The sequence below is a fragment of the Bombina bombina genome, chromosome 1, assembly GCF_027579735.1.
Source record: "Bombina bombina isolate aBomBom1 chromosome 1, aBomBom1.pri, whole genome shotgun sequence".
NCBI lineage: Eukaryota > Metazoa > Chordata > Amphibia > Anura > Bombinatoridae > Bombina > Bombina bombina.
Window position 1 is genome coordinate 1,286,091,630 of NC_069499.1, and position 22,125 is coordinate 1,286,113,754.

The following is a 22,125-nucleotide window of genomic DNA, read 5'->3' on the forward strand; positions in this document are numbered from 1 at the left end:
CAAAGCAGGCTTGATTGACACCCCCTTGCTGACGGACGATTGGCCGCGAGTCAGCAGGGGGCGGCATTGCACCAGCAGCTCTTGTAAGCTGCTGATGCAATGCTGAATACAGCGAGCGTATTGCTCGCCTTATTCAGCGAAGTCTGGCGGACCTGATCCGCACTGTCGGATCAGGTCCACCAGACTTTGATAACTAGAGGCTAAGGAATGTATGTAACCCTTTTATGGAAGGCGCAAACCAGCTCCCAAGTACAATACAATATCTACCATCGACTAACTCCTACCATCCCCTATCACATTGCAAAGCTCAGCTCCCAAGTCATTGCTGAAATAATAGGACACATAATCATTTTATTTAGGTATTACAGTAACCATAAACTTATGATTAATCACATCTTGGAACCACAGAGAAGATTTTGAATACCATACATGACGTATTATTTGGTCACCCAGTAGAATAAAACATTAAACCTTAAAGGGACACTGTACCCAAAATTTTTCTTTCATGATTCAGATAGAGCATGAAATTTTAAGCAACTTTCTAATTTACTCCTATTATCAAATTGTCTTCATTCTCTTGGTATCTTTATTTGAAATGCAAGAATGTAAGTTTAAATGCCGGCCCATTTTTTGTGAACAACCTGGGTTGTCCTTGCTGATTGGTGGATAAATTCATCCACCAATCAAAAACTGCTGTCCAGAGTACTGAAACCAAAAAAAAGCTTAGATGTCTTCTTTTTCAAATAATGATAGCAAGAGAACGAAGAAAAATGGATAATAGGAGTAAATTAGAAAGTTGCTTAAAATTTCATGCTCAATCTGAATCACGAAAGAAATATTTTGGGTACAGTGTCCCTTTAACTTGAGACCCTGGTTTGTCAGAGATTATGTTAAAGTGACAGGTAACTTAAAGGGACAGTCAAGTCAAAATTTCATGATTCAGATAGAGCATGTAATTTTAAACAACTTTCCAATGTACTTTTATCCTCAAATTTGCTTTGTTCCTTTGGTATTCATTGTTGAAAGTTAAACCTAGGTAGGTTCATATGATAATTTGTAAGCCCTTGAATGCCGCCTCTTATCTCCTCATTTTTACAGCTTTTTCACAGCTAGACAGCGCTAGTTCATGTGTGCGATTCAGATAACATTCTGCTCACTCCTGTGAAGTTACCTATAAATCAACAACGATTGGCTAAAATGCAAGTCAGTCAGAAGAACAGAAATAAGGGGCAGTCTTGAGGCTTAGATATAAGGTAATCACAGAGGTAAAAAATGTATTAATATAAATGTGTTGGTTATGCAAAACTGGGGAATTTTACTTTTGGTATCTTTTGTTGAAGGATACAATTTTAGGATATTGGGGTAGCTGAACACATCTGGTTAGACAATGGTAAGAGTCATATATGTGAAGCCACCAATCAGCAGCCTAGCTAGCAGAAGTGCATTGTTGCTTCTGAGCCTACCTATGTATGCCTATCAACAAAGGATACCATTAGAACAAAGCACATGAGATAATAAAAGAAAATGCTGTTTAAAATTACATGCTCTGTCTGAATCATACTTGGTGATATCTGTTGTCTATCAGTCAGTTTGACAGTTTTAAAACACGATCATGAGAGAGGATAATAAATAAAGTCCAATGAAGAAAATAAACTGCTTCACTAGAGTTACTTCACTCTGGGTTTAGATAATGACCACTTGAGTAATTCCATACAATTCCCTTTTAACCACTATAACAACAACAATAATCTATTTTAGCACACCATAGCAGACTAGTTATCTCAGGATATTATCACAACAATACTCTATTAGTTTCTTTTAAATCTAAACAGCTTTAATTTAACTCTTTTTTTTTTTTAATACAATTTCAACATATTGCGGAGTATAATGTCTATTAAAAGGGACATAAAACCAAAAGATTTGTTACACGATGTAGATACAGTTTACAATTAACAACAAAAAAAAAAAATCAAATTTATTGCTATGATCAAATTTCCTTAATTCTCTTGGCAGTCTTCATTGAAAAGCAGGTAGGTAGGCTTAGGAGCTTGCACATGTTTAGAGCACTAATAGGGCAGCAACTAATTCTATATGGTGCTCCAGACACGTGCATTCTACCTACCGAGGTATGCTCTTTAACAAAGAATAGCATGTGAATGAAGCAAATTTGATCATCGAAAATTGAAAACCTTTTTAAAAAATTGTATTCTCTATCTGATTCATGAAAGAAAATTTGAGGGTTTCATGTCCCTTTCATTTACAACAGGTAATCCTCTCTGATAAAGTATTCTATTTATGTATTATATATCATTTAAAATTGGGAAAACTATAATTTTACTGTACAGAAATAAGCATTACACAAAAATTTAATCTCTCAGTATTATATCAGTGTGCTCATTTATTTTTAAATCATATGGCGATATTTAAAAATTGATATAACTCAAAGATATTCTATTTTTCATGCTCACATTTCCTATCTCAAAACCATTTATCACCCTACCAGACACAAGAGAAATTCAATTTGTATTTTCAGTGTTATGATTTTTATTTTTCATTTCCCAAAGTTAATTGAATGACATAATCTGCATAGCCCGTATTGCCAAGCAGAATATGAATTATAGCAGACTTTAGGGTAATTATTGAGCGCAACAAGCTATTAAAACTACAAATGCTTGTTTTTTTCATCTTCCAAAGTTAATTGAATGACATAATCAGTAATGTTGTAAGGCACAGTGTGAGTTATTGCATGTTTGGTAATTATGAACTGAGCCGACCTATTAAACGTAATGAAATCAAACCAATGAAATATGTGGCACTTCAGTTTTATGACATAAAAAGTCTTACAACAGCATGTGTAATTAATACAAGTTGTGACTACCTGTTATGGATCATGTTAATGATGTTTACGAGGTGTGAATTGTGTAGCCACTTTCTACCTCCCTCGAGTGATAATATTTTATTTTGTTTCTTCAGATGCAGTAGTTTGTTATTTGGTCCTCCTGATAAATTTATGTAACACAAGAAACAAACAGTGTTAACACTCAGGTGATATCTAAAAATTCATCAACTTTATTTTAGAGATGACCGGACAAATAATTAAGCTCCTATTTGGGCGAATATTTGATTCAAGAAGAAAATGTGTGGTTTAAAATAAAATGCAAATTGCTGTTATTAAATCATATTTACAAATACACATGAGGTGCTCTGAAATTCTTGGAGTTGTTTGGGATAAATGTAGCTGTTCTTCATAAAAAATCTGATATAGCTTTTCTTTTGACAAGTGCTTGGTCTAGCAGTCATTACAGAAAGCTATAGTTAAAGTGACACGAGGAGTGATATTGTAATGCATATAGCAAAGTGCTTTAAAGGGATAATAAACAGCTTGTAATAACGAGATTTTTATGCAGTCTTGTAAAAAATTAACAAGGAAAGTGCAGAGGAATAGCAAAAGCATGAGGTGCCCCGAGGGCAAGTCCTTTTTCTGCGTCCTTCCTTGCTCCAACCATAATTTCACACCAGTGACAACAACAAACTTTACGGACAAAGATGGAGGGCAGCGATATGGTTTACACGCTCCATACTCCTTAACAGCCTTTTCATGTTACCATTATATTGACTCTTCTTGGAGCTCCTCAGCATTGCTGTCTTGCCTTTTCTGCTACCTGACTGACTACTTGATGGGAGGATTCCCCCACTCCCACCTGTCCACCGCTCTTGGGTTTTGGTTATAAGCCACAGTTGTTTTCCTTCATTAGTGCTGCCATAAACAACACCTGTGTGCAACAGTCACCACCCGCAGTTGGTTCTTAGTGGATTAAGTGCCAAATGCTGCAATTCTATCAATAACTATTATAACTAATCATTATGGATAACTATTTCTATCTCTAACAATCTAAACAGAGCTCAGGAGTCCTGTGTCCACTCCTTTCAGTAGCCAGCTCCTCCCCAGCTGGCTTTTAATTTTTTTGTCACCGGTTCTTGTCTGTGCCCATTAGTCTGACTCTCATGGACAACTCTTCCCCCCTCTTTCCTTATTTTTATACACCCCTGAGTATGTGAGTTTGAAAATGTTTCATAGAGTTAAATTAATATCTTGTTTGCTGCTATTGTTTATAAATAGCCAAATTCCACCAGCCACTTGTCTTGTTTGAAGGAACCAATCAGGACATGTTACTGGAGCGAAAAGGAAGAGGTACGCCATGGTCCTAATGTCGGCATAATGTCCTTTATTTTACCATTCCTTATCTGATAATCTCTGCAGAAGCCATTTAGGGACATACATACAACAGGACTAAGCTTGAAGCCTGCCATGTGGACTTTCAATTGACTGGAAAATTCTTAATTTTCAAACTTAATTGACAGGAAAGGGGAGGCAAAATAAATAATAGTATATTAAAAGTTGTTTTCTACTACTCATAATTAAACATTTTGATTTATCATTCATCATATTTCATGAGGACAAGGTTTTCACAACTAGAACCTGTCCAAATGCCTTTGAGACCTCCAGAGCAGCATTGGCTGCTGGAATTTAAGACTGCACAAACAATTGCTAATGCAACCCTGCTCTAGTCTTGCACACCCAAATGGGGGCTTGTCCATCATCCCGGACAAATTAGCCCAGGTTGTCTGATGTGTGACTGGTGCTTCTTACCTTTCAGTTGCAGTATGTCTAAAGGAATCTACATTAGCTCTGCTAAATAATATCTCAGCTAGCTAAAAAAGGGATCAAACGAAAAAGGAGCAAATAAATTAGGAACATTTTCCTTAGGAATTGTTGTTTACTTGTTGTTTATTGTTACTTTTAGTATTGCAATCAGATAACAATAAGATTGTTTTGCATGGGTGAGTAATTAGGAGCCAATCACAGACTAGTATAAATATACCATGTGAGCTTGTGCACAAGCTCAGAGGGATCTTGTTTCTCAAAAAGTGTGAATATAAAAAGAATGTGCACAAGTTGATAATGAGAATGGAGAGCCAAATAGGCTAGGAGAGACTTAAGGAGAGAAGTTTCTGAGTCTGCAACAATGTTTCTGTTTGAGAGGAGTGTCACTTCTACCTGTTAAAAAGGCTCTTCACCAGGCTTGGGGCCTCTTGTTCCTTTGGGACAGCTGCAAGTCTTTTCCACACCATCCATCACTTATCATTGACCATGTTCCCCACTCCACTGTTCCTCTAAAGCGATCCAGGAAGGATCCAGTCCTACGCCAACCTGCAGTGTTAGAAGAAGAGCGAGAGGAGATGAGTATAACTGAATTTCCTTCTCAGGAAATTCCAACAATTATACCTCCTATTAGAGTTAACCCATTACCCACCCAGGCACCCCTTACAACCTTAGGATCTACAAGGCAGCTTATGCATACAGCACAGGTTCACAGTGCTGTCATCCAGCCCACTATCCCCCCTCCTTCGCCTCAAGAGTCTCTGGCTACACAAGGCCCTAATATGCAGGCCCAACCTCCTAACCTTAACATATAGGCCCAACCTCCTAACATGGACATACAGGCCCAGCATCCTAGCATGATCATGCAGGCCCAACATCCTAATTTGAATATACATGCCCAAACTTCTAATAGCCCTAATCATAGGGTAGCACAGGCCCAGTCTCCTATTCTATCCCCCCAGCCTATTATGGGTCCCCCTGTGGGTCAGGTCTTGACATTGGGGTCTTGCTCCCTCCCCACTCAGTTGCGGCAGGGCCTCCTGCCTACCACCGCAGGTGCTGTAACATCCTTCTTACAGTCCCTTGCCTCCATTGTAGCCTCTTGAAACTCCCCGGATAGGGTGGGGGCTGTGGCCACTTCTGGAGGACTTTTCCCCGGTGGTCCGGTGGAATCTGTTCCCCACGTGGCCTCCAGTGGGCCTCTGGTTGCATTACTGCTATGCCCCTCTCCTTCTGGTAACATCATCGCAGTGCACGCAAGTCATGTGCACGCCGCTCCGGAAGGCAGTACTCACTCTGCACTGCCAGCTCCGGTGCCTCCTTTATCGATCAGCAGCCCATTCTCCCTTCAAGGGCCCTCAGGTGAGTCCGGGTCCTTGGCGGTTGGGGACGGAGGGCGGGGGGTGGGTCCTCAGGTACAGCGCGGTACTCAAGCCAGAGCTGTCTCCAGAAAGTCACGTGTAGGCACAAGATCAACTACAAAGGCCTCAGGACAGGCTATGAATAAGGTAGGCCTCAATGCGCAAGCAATGGGGGGGAAACTCTAACGTTAATACAGTAGGCCACAATGCGCTAGCCATGCCTGCAATCTCTGATGTTAATACAGTAGGCCACAATGAGCTACCAATGGGGGCAATTTCTGATGTTAATGCAATTGGCCGTAATGTGCTAGTGATGGGGGCAATTACTGATTCTAGGCCCAGCTATAACGTCGCTCATGCGATGGGGGTCAATACTAATGAGATTCATAGCCACACTAGTGCACAATTGTACACTGATGCACAGGCAATAGAGGCTAGGAACGCCATGACACCAGTTATAGTGGTATATAACAATGTTGGGAACATTTCATCACAGGTCTCTGCATTTCATGTTAGGCCATTGCTTTCTCATAATGCTACTCCTGTACATCAAGATTTTTCCTCTCCCTCTGCTTGCCCTCCTTTGTCTGTTTCACACGCAGTTAGGGACCTATGTGCTATATACTCTGCTCAGGGGAATCATTTTCAAGGGAGAACCCAGGCAGCTAGAGAGGGGCACATTGTAGGGACTAGCATAGAAACCTCCCTCCACAACAATCAAGGTACTCCGGACATGTTTCTATTACAGGATCTGCTTTCCTTGTGTATCCCGCCCCAATCCTGCTACCATGGCGGACGTCAGTAGTATTCCTGCTCCACCCATCACAGCAGCTCCCACAGAGGGAATCGAGGATGCCCGGCCTTCTACCTCTGGATCAGCCCAGCCCAATGCAGGCCCTGTGGCCTCTGCGCAACAAGGGGTGTCCTCTGCTGGACCAGGTGAGCCCCATGTTTTCACTCACCCTCTGACATTTGCTTATGACACATCCTCAGATAGTAAGGCAGAGAGTGATTCATCTGTAGTTTTAGATAGAGGTCAGAGGTGAATGTTTAAGAGGTTAAATAGCTTAATAGTGGCTCAAAATAAAATCCCACTCCTTTGCCAAAATAAAAACACCACTCCTTTGCCAGCATTGCCAGCTTCTGAAGTAGCGACCAACATAGTGTTGCCCCTTGCCAGGGACCCTGGGTCAGGCAGCAATCCATTCACTATTAATCGTAGAGTAGCTGTCCAAGGAGACACCTTACCGTCCCTCATCCATTCTCTGCATTCCCACCTGAAACCCAAGACAGTTAAAAAGATTCTAGAGGCAAGGTATGTTAATGTTTTTGAGTTGTCTGTGGAAGCGCACAGGCAAAAGGAATGCAGTTTAGATGGAACGGGCCCTAAGCGAGTGAAGCGCCCAGACATTTTTGACGAGTGGCTGACATGCATCAGAGTTCTGTCCACCTGTTATATTGAGAAACATCCTTCTCAGGCCATAAATATCCTTAAGTATACTGACACTATACAATGGATTCAGAAACATTACCGTGATGTCGCTTAGCGTGGTTATGACAACGAATTCCGTAGGAAAATGGCTTGAAACCCAGTGTTAACATTTGGTTGCACTGAGACACACCTTTGGAATAGAAAATAGGGGATATTAGATGAACAAAACCAAATCCCATAGGGGGCGCTTCCCTACTCAAATACCTATAACCAGAATAATCAATACAAGCAACAAAATATATAACCTAAATCCATAAAATGGACACAATAAAAAAAAAATAATAAATAAATAAAAATTAAACAGGTTTTCTCAATAAAAAATAATACAAAATTATGATGAATAAAAATGAAAAGTCTTTATAATAAAGAATGATAATAAGTCCTTGTAATCCAACAAGATGGCAGCACTCTGTCATAGAAAAGGTCAGTGGAGATAGTTGATCTGAAAAAAAAAAGAACACAGAGGCACCAATATGGCCTAGTAACGTCTTTATACTGCTGTACTGCAACTGCTATTGTTCCAGTCTGTTCCATCTGCACCATTGGGTGCTTCTCTTTTTTGAGTACCATCTTGTACCATACTGAATAACCCTTTATACAGACGTTACTAGGCCATATTGGCGCCTCTATGTTCTTTCTTTTTTCAGAACACCTTTGGAATAGGTTAGGTAGGGTAAGATCCCCTTCACAACTACCTTCAGTTAGGAACACTCGAAGCCACCCATTTACTCACAACAGAAAAGGGGTAGAGAGTGTTGTTCCAAAACAAACAATGTGACAAAGGTAACTCCTGTTCCTTTCGGCATGTTTACAGATACTGTGGGGGACAACACTCAGGGTCTGACTGCGCAAGGAGTAGAGAGCAGAATCATGATAGATTCACGTCTAAAACTACAACTAGTGGCAAGAGCGCCCACATCAATGAAAGTGGATGCTCTTGAACCTTGGTTGCTTCTCTATCCCAACCGTCAGAATGCGGATCTAGATCTCATAAAAATCAAAAATCCGCTTACCAGTTTCCCAAAGTAGTACAGGCTAAAATAGACAAGGAGCTTTCCCTGGGTAGGATCCTCGGCCCATTTAAAAATCCACCTTTTGACAGTTTGGTTGTGTCACCTTTGGGAGTGGTCCCTAAGAAAGAACCTGGCAAGTTTCGTCTGATACAGCACCTATCTTACACCAGTGGATACTCTGTCAATGATGCAATAGACCCAGCTTTAACCCCTTAATGACCACAATGTACCCTGTATGTCACTGGTCGTTAAGGGTTTTTTCAGGACATAATAGCACAAGTCTAGCAAGAACACACTATTAATGCACTCCCTCCAGCAGGCTTTGTGGAATAGAGCAGTCTCAACGCTGGTGGCAAGACCGCGCTATAAAACAATCAAGTCCCAAAAAAAGGCCAGCGACATACAGGGTACGTCGCTGGTCCTTAAGGGGTTAAGTTCAGTGCATTATCAATCTTTTGATGAAGCGCTAAACTTGGTTAGGGCAGCAGGTAAGGGTGCACTCATGGTGAAACTTGACATTGAGTCTGCTTTTTGGCTACTACCATTACACCCGTCAGCTTTTCCTTTGATGGAGTTCAACTTTCAGGGTTCATTCTATATTGATCGCTGTCTTCCTATGGGATGTGCATTGTCCTGCTCACTTTTTAAAACATTTAGCTCCTTTCTTCATTAGGCAGTTACTGCAGTGGTGGTTTTCTGGTCCCCCGCTTCTGATCAATGTCAAACTGCATCGTTATCAAAGAAGCTGACTTTGAAACAGTTATAATCCCTGCTTGGTCTTTTGAATTTTGCCTGCAGGGTGATTCCCTTAGGTCAGATTTTTAATAGGCGACTACAAGCCCCATTGAAAGGTGCGCAGAAAAGCCATCGGCCAGTAGTCCTGTCACAAGACATGGTAGAAGACCTATTGGTGTGGGAATCCTTTCTTCTTGACTTTAATAGGATTTGTCTGTGGAGATCTTATCCTGTCCCTAGTCAGTCCCTCCATCTCTTCACAGATGCTTCTGGGTCCCAGGGTTATGGTGCATACTCTAAAGGGCAGTGGGTTGTAGGTGCTTGGCCTCCAAATTGGGCTTTGGAAGGCCTCACCAGAAACCTTCCCTTATTGGAAATTTTCCCCATAGCCTTGTCACTAGAATTTTGGGGCCATACTTTGAAAAATAGTGTGGCTATATTTTGGTGCAACAACATGAGCGTGGTGCACGCTATTAATAACTTATCTGCATCATCCCCCTAAAAATTAGATATCTTAGACTAATAGTTCTCCGTTGCCTCAAATTCAACATCAATTTCCTTGTGTAGCATGTACCAGGAGTTAACAACTCCATAGCTGATGCCATTTCCCGCTTTAATTGGCCACTCTTTAGAAAGCTAGTCCCGCAAACTGCTGCGGAAGGACTTATTTGTCCGGATTTCCTTTGGCATCTGGCGGATCCAGGACCTCCCTTTTTCCACTAATTAAACTTTCCCTCACCTCACGCACATGGAACACCTATGGCAAGCACTGGAGGGAATAGGAATCCTTTTGCCGAGACTCAGGTCAGTCTGTAGCTCAGGTGTCTCACATTACGCTGATGGAGTGGTTATCTTGCCTGAGGTCCTGTGATGCACGTAAAGGTGCAGTACAATCTAGGTTACCAGCCCTGTCGTATTTTAACAAATTATTGCACTTTCCAGATATTTCCTTGAATTTTCTAATTAGGTAAATTATTAAAGGTTGGGGAAGGCTTGAGAAGAAAGCCCCTGATGCTAGAGAACCCATTACTATAGACAGGCTATCTACAATCTGTTTTTCCTCGTTCGAGGTTGTTCTATTTAAAGCAGTATTTGCCCTGTCATTCTTTGGTGCCTTGCATATAGGGGAGCTACTGCCCCCATCTAAAGCCGACCACAATTCAGGAATTATGTTTCATCAGGTTTCCATGTATCCTAATACCGTATTGCTTTTTATTCCCAAGTCCAAAACTGACCAGGACGGTAACGGCACTTGGCTTACCCTATCCTCACAAGCCAATAGTGTTTCCTGCTCTATCTCCTTATTGTTGGACTATATAAAAATTCTCAATAGTGAAGTTCTGTGATTAAAAGATATATGTGAACACTATAGGGTCATACTCACACACTTGAGAGCTAATGACTGAGCCCTCAGTTGTATTTACTCAATATTATCCCACTCCTCTGGCAGGTTAGATAACAGGAGACTGCAGGATCCAGGTAAATATGTATTTAAAACATATATAAAAACATCAGATATAGGACATTGCATAAGCACACTGGCGTTAATGGACAAGCAACAGTGCAGGTGTATGATCTATAGCTGAAGGAATGCAGTGGCAACTCAGCGTTACCAGATGATCTTGGATCAGAGTTAGTTCAGTTGCATTCAGAGGGTCCTGCCTTACGTGATGTGTCCTAAATGATGATCAGCTCCAAAAAAAATGTGTATTGCCCATAACAAAATAACTTGTTTCATACCAAAGCATCTTGGAATACTCCAAAATATGTTGAACAGGCCAGTTTTACATTTTATCAAGTGCCTTTAGTTGTCAAATGCAAAAACTGTTCCTGATAGTCAGTTGAAAAGTAGTGAGAAATTGGATTGAATTTGTTATCAACTTGAACAGGACTGTCCCATTTTATGTATGGGGCCTTTCTTTCTGAGCGGCTGCAATGGGGTTTAGATTACAAGTAGAGTGCAACCAATAGTGTATGGTGCTTTATCTTTTGCATAACCTTGTGCAAAAGAATATTGCACAATCTGGTATCACAATTAGATGGTTAACTATTTTAGCAAGCCATATACTTTTTTTTTTATTGAGAGTTTTTCAAAAGCTAGTGTGCTTTTGTTCTACAAGTAGTTAAGTTTTGTGCTCAAGTGCAATGCAAAATACTGCTGTAAATCATAGCGCTTTTTAAAACTTGAAGTATTTATTAATAGTATAGTACAGAACTACATGAAGTACTCAACTATTTGTTCACCATCAGTTTAGTGCACCTGTTAGAGCACAAGCAATGTCCGACACATAGAAGTCTATTATGTGAGACATTTAGCCGCAGCTGCGCTATTAGCCCAAATTGCATGCTCTTTCTAAATCATGAAATAATTTTTTTTGGTTTAATGTCCCTTTAAGAATCAGTGATTCAAAAAAGGTTTGCGCTAATAAATTATAGCGTGTCCTTTTTGTATTATAATGTCTCTTTAAACCAATATACAAGTATCAGTTGTGTACTTCCTACTAAAGCCTACCAAAGCACTTCCTACTATTACTCAGTGAAGTACCTATTAAGCAATCAGCATTAACAAAAAGGACCTGTCAGTCAGTGAGCATTAGAAGGAGGTACATAACTGATATAGCTGTATTAGTTCCAATTCAAATATACTTCCCACTTTTGTTCATGAAATAAATTGTTTTAATGATACTCATATGGATGGCAAATTTATTTCTTAAAATGGACAAAAAAACTTAAATGCGAAATCACTTGAAAGTGATGTAGCATAACTGTAAAAAGCTGACATGAAAATATCGACTAAACATCTCTATGTAAAAAGGGAAGGTATTTTACCTCAACATTTTCCCAGCTGCAAGTTGAAAAAAATCCAACAGTGCTGAAATCATGCTTTACTGTGATCTCATGTGAGTGTTCACTCAAATCTCGTAAGTTTTCACATTAAACATCCTTAAAAGGAACAGTCAAGTCAAAATGCCATTTTAAACAACTTTCCAATTTACTTATATCACATTTTATTTGTTCTCTTGGTATTCTTTGTTAAAAGATAAACCTACGTATGTTCATAAACCTATTTCTAAACCATTGAAAGCTGCCTCCTAGCTCAGTGCATTTTGACAGTTTTTCACAGTGCTAGTTCATGTGCGTCATATAGATAATATTGTGCTCACTCCTGTGGAGTTATTTATGAGTCAGCACTGATTGGCTAAAATGCAAGTCTGTCAAAAGAACTGAGATAAGGGGGCAGTCTGAAGATGCTTAGATACAAGGTAATCACACAGTGTATTAATATAATAATGTTGGTTATGCAAAACTGGGGAATGGGTAATAAAGGGATTATCTATCTTTTTAAACAATAACAATTTCAAGTAGACTGTCCCTTTAAACTGAATAGGAAAATAACATGACTCTGCCTGTACATACCAGATGCACACTACCTTGCAAGTCCTGGGACTAGCATCCTGATTGGCTGCTTAAAGTCTCTTTACAGGGGGGTATAAATACGAAATAAGAAATTTTGAGCTAAAAAATATCTTTCTTTTTTACATAGAGATGTTCAGATGATATTTTCTAGTCAGCTTTTTACAGCTATGCTGTATCACTTTCAAGTGCATCAACATTTGGGTATCATCACCTTTATGTACAGTGTTCCTTAGCCGGACAAATAGCTCAGCAGCTGAACAGATAGCTCAGCATGCTAAGGCACTGTGGCTGAGCTCTGTATCACCCCAAGGGTTGCAGGTTCAATCCCTGGTAAGGTGAGATCCACTCAGCTTTTCATCTTTCCAAGGTTGATAAAATGAGCAGTGCCTTGAGACCGGTGATTAGCCGTGCTTTACAAGTACCACATACATTCTTTAAAGCATATGAAAAATTAGCTTCTATATAGAAACAGCTAGACACTGGCCTTTAATAGCTAAAGGGATATGAAACCCAAAATGTTTCTAATTTACTTCTATTACAACTTTTTATTTGTTTTCTTTGTATCTTTTGTTGAAGAGCAGGAACATAACCACAGGAGTCTGCCCATTTCTGGAGCACTATATAGCAGCAGTTTTGCAAGAGTGTTTTCTATTTGCAAGAGCAGTAGAGGGCAGCACTATTTCCTGCCATGTAGGGCTCCAGATGCCTACCTAAGTATCTCTTCAACAAAGCATATCATGGGAACTAAGCAAGTTTGATAATAGAAGTAAATTGTAAAACTATTTTGGAGGAGGTTTCGTATCCCTTTAAGGTACCTATAGCCAACTGCTTACTTTGCCTATTGACACATTTGATCTCGCTATCTCTCTCTGCAAACTGGATGAATAAAATAGAGAAAAAGCGAAATAATAGCAGAACTTGAACCTTTTTCGTCCTGAGAGCAAACCTAAAGCAAAGATGAAATTTCTGTTGATTACGTTTCCACTTTGCATATTGACCTCAAGATAAAGCTGCTCAGAGTGTGTGGGAAGCATTGCAGTTGCTGGTGGCTGTGTTCTTTTGCTCTATGTGTCTCATAATAAATAATTCCTTAAGACTTGAAGTAAAACTATGTATTAAAGGGAAACTGTAAGAATAATTCCCTAAGGGTACAATAAATCAAGCAGAACTTGTATGCAGAATGATAATCAATACCTATAGCTGAAGGAATGAAAAGCAGACCTAGCATAATACACCAGCTGTAAATGAATGTACTGTGATGTATACATTGTACATAGCATTATAATAGGAACATTAGTCTTTTGTAATTAAAATCTACAGCTCCACACTAAAGGGAAAGTGATAGTTAACAATGTCCTAGCTTCCATTGAGGTGGTAAAGTATAGAAACTGGTAATACAAACATTTATCTCTATTAAAGTCTATGGAGAATTTTTATGTTACCATCCGTTTCCAAACTTTACCACCTCAATGGAAACTAGGCCAATGTAAGGTCTATATTTAAAAAGTCTCAGTAACATAACACCTTATTAAAGGAATAGCGTAGTCAAAATTAAATGTTCATGATTCAGATACAGCATGAAATTTTAAGCAAGTTTCTAACTTAATCCTATTATGAAATTTTCTTCATTCTCTTAGTATCTTTATTTGAAAAAGCAAGAATGTAAGCATAGGAGCCAGCCCATTTTTGGTCTAAATGTAGCCACCAATCAGCAAGCGCTGATCTAAAAAAGAAAACAAAGAACAATTCATAATAGGAGTAAATTAGAAAGTTGCTTAAAATTGCATGCTTTATCTATCTGAATCATGAAAGTTTATGTTTGACTTGACTATTGCTTTAAACTTAAATGTGTTTCTGAATTTCCCTGCAAAGGCGTTAAACACATAGGGCTAGATTACGAGTGGTGCACTAACTGTTGCGCACACAAGATAAAGGGTTTATCGCGGCTCTTTGCACTCATTGGAAGTAGTGCTTAAAAGTAATTGCGTTTAACATGCATCGGGATAGCCCAACTTCAAAGTTCTGGTTAACTGTTAGGTGAGACAAAAAAGTTGAAAAAAACACATCAAAAATATATTTAAAAGTACATTTACACTCATAATAACACTATCTAATAAAAATTATTTTAAAAAATTACAATCAAAAGTTATAAGGGCTCAAATCTAGGAGGCTGTAAAAAAAGGCTGTAAAGGGCTTTAACATAGAGACACATGTCTCAATATGTATATTTATTTATATATATATATAAATCTGAGATCCCTCACCGTATGTCCGCTATTCAGAAAGTGTTGTGCTAAAAGCGACCAACCAGTGACACAACTGGTTACACTTGTGCACATGTATGGTAACAGATATATACACTGATACACTAACACACGGGGTGATTTCTCTTGGCCACCTCAGAAGTGGTTTTGTAGGTTTTGTTTTTTTAAAAAGAGCAGAATGGCAATGCCCTATATTGCCATAGGCATAAATATTTTTTTTAATTTTTGGTAATTACTTTGTTATTTTTTGTAATATTAGTTTTTTATTTTAGTAATGGTAGTTTGTTTGTTTTTTACAGTATTTTTTTTTTTTTTTTTTTTTTTGGTAAAGGTAGGGGTAGTTTATTTTGGGTTAAGTTAGAAGGTGTTAGGTTATGAGGTTTAGATGTTAGTGTTTTACTTTGAGGCGGTGGTTGGTGGTTTAGGGGTTAATAGTTTAGATGCTTAGTTTGCTACGTGGTGGGTTGGCGGTTAAGAGTTATTAGTGTAGATGTTTAGCTTGCAATGTGGGGGGTGGCAGTTTAGGGGTTAATAGTGTAGACGCTTACTTTGTGGTGGGGGTGTGGTGGTTTAGTGGTTAATATTGTAAATAGGTAGTTTTTGATGTGGGGGTGGCGGTTTAGGTGTTCATAGTGAAGTTTAGTGCAACTGCTTCATCCAGACAAACGCTCATGCGACCTTTCAGGTTGCGTAAAACATTTGAGCGGTAAATGCGATTGCATTTGAGCAATCACATTTATTTTCAACTTGTAATACGAGCTCTACGCTGCCCATAGAAATAAGGGGGAGCGTAAGTTACAGCAAGTTTATGCAAACAAATTCGCAGTAATTGAAACAACGCGCCACATGTACAGTAATATGGATTTGTAATCTAGCCAACTATTGTTGACTTTGTTACTTTACAGAACTTGGTTATTATCAGTAGAGAAAGGTAAACAAAATATTTGTCACTGTGTCACTAACTAATTGTAGGCATACATAAATACACCAGACACTAGGGTTAGTGTTAGGGGAAGTTTATCAGGCTGGATACAACATATCACTCACAAGTATTCTAACCTCAGCTGGAGCAGAATTTTACACCTGATACAAGATCTCGGCAACAAACTGTCAGCCCACACAAATGAAGTATAACAATTGTTCTGTTTATTGCCCACCCACAATGCGGTTATATAGATTACATCACAAACATTATCAATTGACACAGAGGGGCTTCATACACGTCCCTTATTACAATATCCTCAGTGGAAAATAACAACACTTGAGACAAATAATTGTTTATGCAAATGGTAAGAAAACTGTAGACATTCGGCCTTGATATACGATAACAAAAAATATAGTGAGACCATGTTGATACTAACAAGCAAGAACAAATGTCAGTGAACTAAAGTTGAGAATAACAAAAGCAAATATATTGAGAACAACAATAGTTCAGTGTTAGCTTAGAAATGCTGATAAGATACAAAATGCAAAAGTTACAAGATGGAAGCAGATTGGTTATACATTCTAACATTGCCTCCTTTTATTCTAACAGAATAACATACCATTAGTGATGTCACAAATAGTTCGCCGGCGAATAGTTCCCGGCGAACATAGCTTGTTCGTGTTCGCTGCGGCGGGCGAACATATGCGATGTTCGGTCCGCCCCCTATTGGTCATCATTAAGTAAACTTTGACCCTGTAACTCACAGCCAGCAGACACATTCCAGCCAATCAGCAGCAGACCCTCCCTCCCAGACCCTCCCACCTCCTGGCAGCATCCATTTTAGATTCATTCGGAAGCTGCATTCTTAGTGAGAGGAGGGATTTTTTAGGGAAATCGATAGCTAGGCTAGTGTATTCAGTGTCCACTACAGTCCTGAAGGACTCATCTGATCTCTGCTGTAAGGACAGCACCCCAAAAAGCCCTTTTTAGGGCTAGATCATCAGTCTGCTTTTTTTTTTTTTTTCTAATTGCAGTTGCCTGCCTGCCAGCGTGTGTGTCAGGCTCACAGCGTATACTGTGCCCACTCATGGGCGGGGACGTCCGGGGGCGTGCACGGACGCGCGCGCGTGCACGGGAGGGCGTGGGCGGGCGCGTGCACGGGGAGGGAGCGGGTGGGAACTGCTACACTACAGAAAAAATTGGTGTCAAATTTTTTTAAAAAAAGGAATAAAAATTAAAAAAAAAAGATCAGGCAGGTGGTGGGGGTTGGTCTGTGGGGGGGGGGAACTACACTACAGGAAAAAAAAAAAAAAAAAAAACAGAAAAAAAAACTTTTTTTTGCAAACTGGGTACTGGCAGACAGCTGCCAGTACCCAAAATGGCCGCCAATAAGGCAGATGGGGAGGGTTAGAGAGCTGTTTTGGGGGGATCAGGGAGGTTGGGGGCTATGGGGGGATGCTACACCACAGCATATGTAAATATGCTAAAAATAAAATTTAAACAATTTTAAAAACCTTTTATTTTAGTACTGGCAGACTTTCTGCCAGTACTTAAGATGGCGGGGACAATTGTGGGGTGGGGGAGGGAAGGGAGCTGTTTGGGAGGGATCAGGGGGTCTGATGTGTCAGGTGGGAGGCTGATCTCTACACTAAAGCTAAAATTAACCCTGCAAGCTCCCTACAAACTACCTAATTAACCCCTTCACTGCTAGCCATAATACACGTGTGATGCGCAGCAGCATTTAGCGGCCTTCTAATTACCAGTAAGCAAAGCCAAAGTCATATATGTCTGCTATTTCTGAACAAAGGGGATCCCAGAGAAGCATTTACAACCATTTGTGCCATAATTGCACAAGCTGTTTGTAAATAATTTCAGTGAGAAACCTAAAATTGCGAAAAAATTAAATTTTTTATTAAATTTGATCGCATTTGGCAGTGAAATGGTGGCATTAAATATACTAAAATGGGCCTAGATCAATACTTTGGGTTGTCTACTACACTACACTTAAGCTAAAATTAACTCTACAAGCTCCCTACATGCTCCCTAATTAACCCCTTCACTGCTGGGCATAAAACACGTGTGGTGCGCAGTGGCATTTAGCAGCCTTCTAATCAACAAAAAGCAACGCCAAAGCCAGATAAGTCTGCTATTTCTGAACAAAGGGGATCCCAGAGAAGCATTTACAACCATTTATGCCATAATTGCATAAGTTGTTTGTAAATAATTTCTGTGAGAAACCTAAAGTTTGTGAAAAAGTGAACAATTTTTTTTTATTTGATCGCATTTGGCGGTGAAATGGTGGCATGAAATATACCAAAATGGGCCTAGATCAATACTTTGGGATGTCTTCTAAAAAAATATATATACATGTCAAGGGATATTCAGGTATTCCTGACTAGGGATGGGCGAATGTGTAAATTTTCGAATTTCGAATGTAGAACGAATGTTATTACCGAAATTCGAATTCTAAATCTGAATGTCGATAAGAACGAATATTCTTAAAAATTCGAAAAGCGAATGTTATTTACAGTTTTCGAATGTCACTTTCGAATTCGAATGTTTATAATTATATCGAATGTCCACATTCGAAATTTCGAATTTAACATTCTATTTAACAAATACTATTCAGAAGTTCAATAGTTCATGTGGTAGGGCAGGAATCTAGTAAACTGATACATAATAGATACAAATATATCATTTAGAATGTTTCCATATAGAATATTGCATAATTCGAATATTACATTTAAAGAAAGCATTAAAAATATTATTACAAACATATAAATTCGAATTTTTCGAATTTGAATATAAATTCGAATTTTTGGAATTCGAATATTGCATAATTCGAATATTACATTTAAAGAAAAAGCATTAGAAATACTATTACAATCTAAATTCAAATTTTTCGAATTGGAATACACGTATTGCATAATTCGAATATTACATTTAAAGAAAAAGCATTAGAAATACTATTACAATCTAAATTCGAATTTTTTGAATTCGAATATTGCATAATTCGAATATTACATTTAAAGAAAAAGCATTAGAAATACTATTACAATCTAAATTCGAATTTTTCGAAAAGAATATTTTCGAATGTATTCGTAAAATTCGAAACCGAACATTCGAAAATCGAATGTTAGAATGTTATGTAAACATTCGAAATTCGATTCGAACGAACGAATGTGTTAAAATTCGTGCCGTTTTTCGAATGTTGCGAAATATTCGCCCATCCCTATTCCTGACAGATATCAGGGTTCCAATGTAACTAGCGCTCATTTTGAAAAAAAGTGGTTTTGAAATAGCAAAGTGCTTCTTGTATTTATTTCCCTATAACTTGCAAAAAAAGCAAAGAACATGTTAACATTGGGTATTTCTAAACTCAGGACAAAATTTAGAAACTATTTAGCATGGTTATTTTTTGGTGGTTGTAGATGTGTAACAGATTTTGGGGGTCAAAGTTAGAAAAAGTGTGTTTTTTTCAATTTTTCCCTCATATTTTATAATATTTTTAATAATAAATTATAAGATATGATGAAAATAATGGTATCTTTAGAAAGTCCATTTAGTGGCGAGAAAAACGGTATATAATATGTGTGGGTACAGTAAATGAGTAAGAGGAAAATTACAGCTAAACACAAACACCGCAGAAATTTAAAAATAGCCCTGGTCCTTAAGCGAAAGAAATTGAAAAATGGCCTTGGTCCTTAAGGGGTTAAAAAAAAACTAGAAATTTGACTGTGAAATAATAGCAGTCAGTTTCCTTCACATGTGTGTGTTTCAGTGCCTGCCAGGGCACAGTGTCACACCAGTGCAACTCATATCTGGTGTAACAGTAGTGTACATTTTTGACTGTAATAGATTGAATAGCAGTTAGTTGTCTGCAAGCGTGTGTGTCAGGCTTACAGCGTCTACTGTGCCAACTTCTGCCAGTGCACAGTGCCACTCATATCTGTTGTCACAGTAGCTTGCACGCATAGTACCACTAATCGGAAAAAAAATGACAGGCAGAGGCAGGCTACCCCGCAGGGGCCGTCGTGGTCGTGGTGCTGTGATTCCCTTTGGCCCTAGAATAATACCCAGTGTTCAGAGGCCACGTACCCTGAACTCGAAATGTTCTGAGGACAAAGTTGACTGGCTAACACAGGACACCCAATCTTCTACAGCTTCTGCTCGGAACCTTGACGCACCATCCTCCTCCAGCTTAGCTTCGGGCACCTCTCAAGTTACCACTCGCCCGCCTGCCGCCACCACCAACACTAGCACCACAGCCTCTTCACTTGATCTGTCAGAGGAGTTATTTACACATCAGTTGGAAGAAATGAGTGATGCGCAACCATTATTGCCAGAGGATGTAGATAACAGGGATATGTCTCAGTCAGGCAGCATTAAACACATACGTACACACGTACGGTGTGATGATGATGATGTTGTACCCGCTGCGGGAGTTTGGTCTGTCACTGTGAAGCGGGCGTAACCCTTACACTACCTGATCGATACAACATCATACCTGATGTTTTAAAGCATGTTATTCCAAACAATTTAGGAATGTTAGGTGATTTATGCCCTTTATGGATTAAAAACAGACTCTGCATCAACTATGTAATTTTCCATGGGAGTTTTGCCATGGATCCCCCTCCGGCATGCCACAGTCCAGGTGTTAGTCCCCTTGAAACAACTTTTCCATCACTGTTGTGGCCAGAAAGAGTGTCTGTGGGTTTTTAAATTCACCTGCCTATTGAAGTCTATGGCGGTTCGCCCGTTCGCGAACATTTGCGGAAGTTCGCGTTCGCCTTTCGCGAACGGAAAATTGTATGTTCGCGACATCACTACATACCATAAAACAACTATATAAATGGCACAGGACATGTGTAAAGCTATTAAAAATGTATATTTAAATACTGTATACTTATTGCTATAATAGCTAACCATAATAAAGACTGACTAGGCTTCAGTTTATCACTGCATATAAGTACGGTCTCTCCAATACTCTCCGTCTACCTCCCAGAATCCCCAAACTACTAGTCTAACTACACAAAGACCCAACCAGCCCCCATCTACCCCCAAACAACACTGCATCTTTATTTCTCAACCTGCATAGCTAGCATCCCCAAATAGCATTGATAATTCCCTGCTCCTATGCACTCTCCACAGTGAAGCATAATCATAGAAACAGCATAAGCAATTCTTGGTGGCCTGTTATCACTTTAAGAACAGATTTTGTCCTCTTACAGCTCCACCTCCCTCAGACACTCTGCTTCAATATCATAGTCCATTTGCACTTGGGGTGCTTTGAAAGTGTCCATCTACAGGTACATGCAGGATGTACGATGGTTTGTTCATGGGATAGACAAGGGAAGCAGGTGAATCCTCATAGCAGACACTTGAGTATGAAGGAGTCTAAGAAGGAAACTAAACAGCACAAAATGAGCATGCACTCTGATACAATCACAGTTATGCAGCACAGATTTTTTCTCTTTTATAAGCATCACAATTTCCTTTAATTCCTTAACTTGTCCTATGGGATTTAAACTCAGGAAAACCCTGTGGGTATGAAATACAGACTAAATACATGTATTGCATTTCTGCAGAGAATAACTCACAGATTCTCTATACAATTTAAATAATACCTTAAACATGACCACTAGGCCAGGAAAAACTGCTATACCTCGGCAAGAGGCTATGTGGCAATGCTAAGTAACTTTTGCTACGACTTGCAGCAACAATGAAAAATAAAACAGTCAACAAAAACATTAATTTCTTTACAACCTCCCCTTCGAACTATTAAAAATGAAAATATTATTTTATTTCAGCAAAGCCACTACAGGTAATGTTTATCATTCTCAAATATGATCTAAGCAGAATCAGCTTTTTTTTATCTGATATAAACACTATTAATTTACTATGGCCTAGATTTGGAGTTTGGCGGTAAAAGGGCTGTTAACGCTCCGCGGGCTTTTTTCTGGCCGCACCATAAAATTAACTCTGGTATCGAGAGTTAAAACAAATGCTGCGTTAGGCTCCAAAAAAGGAGCGTAGGGCATTTTTACCGCAAATGCAACTCTCGATACCAGAGTTGCTTACGGACGCGGCCAGCATCAAAAACGTGCTCGTGCACGATTCCCCCATAGGAAACAATGGGACTGTTTGAGCTGAAAAAAAACCTAACACCTGCAAAAAAGCAGCGTTCAGCTCCTAACGCAGCCCCATTGTTTCCTATGGGGAAACACTTCCTACGTCTGCACCTAACACTCTAAC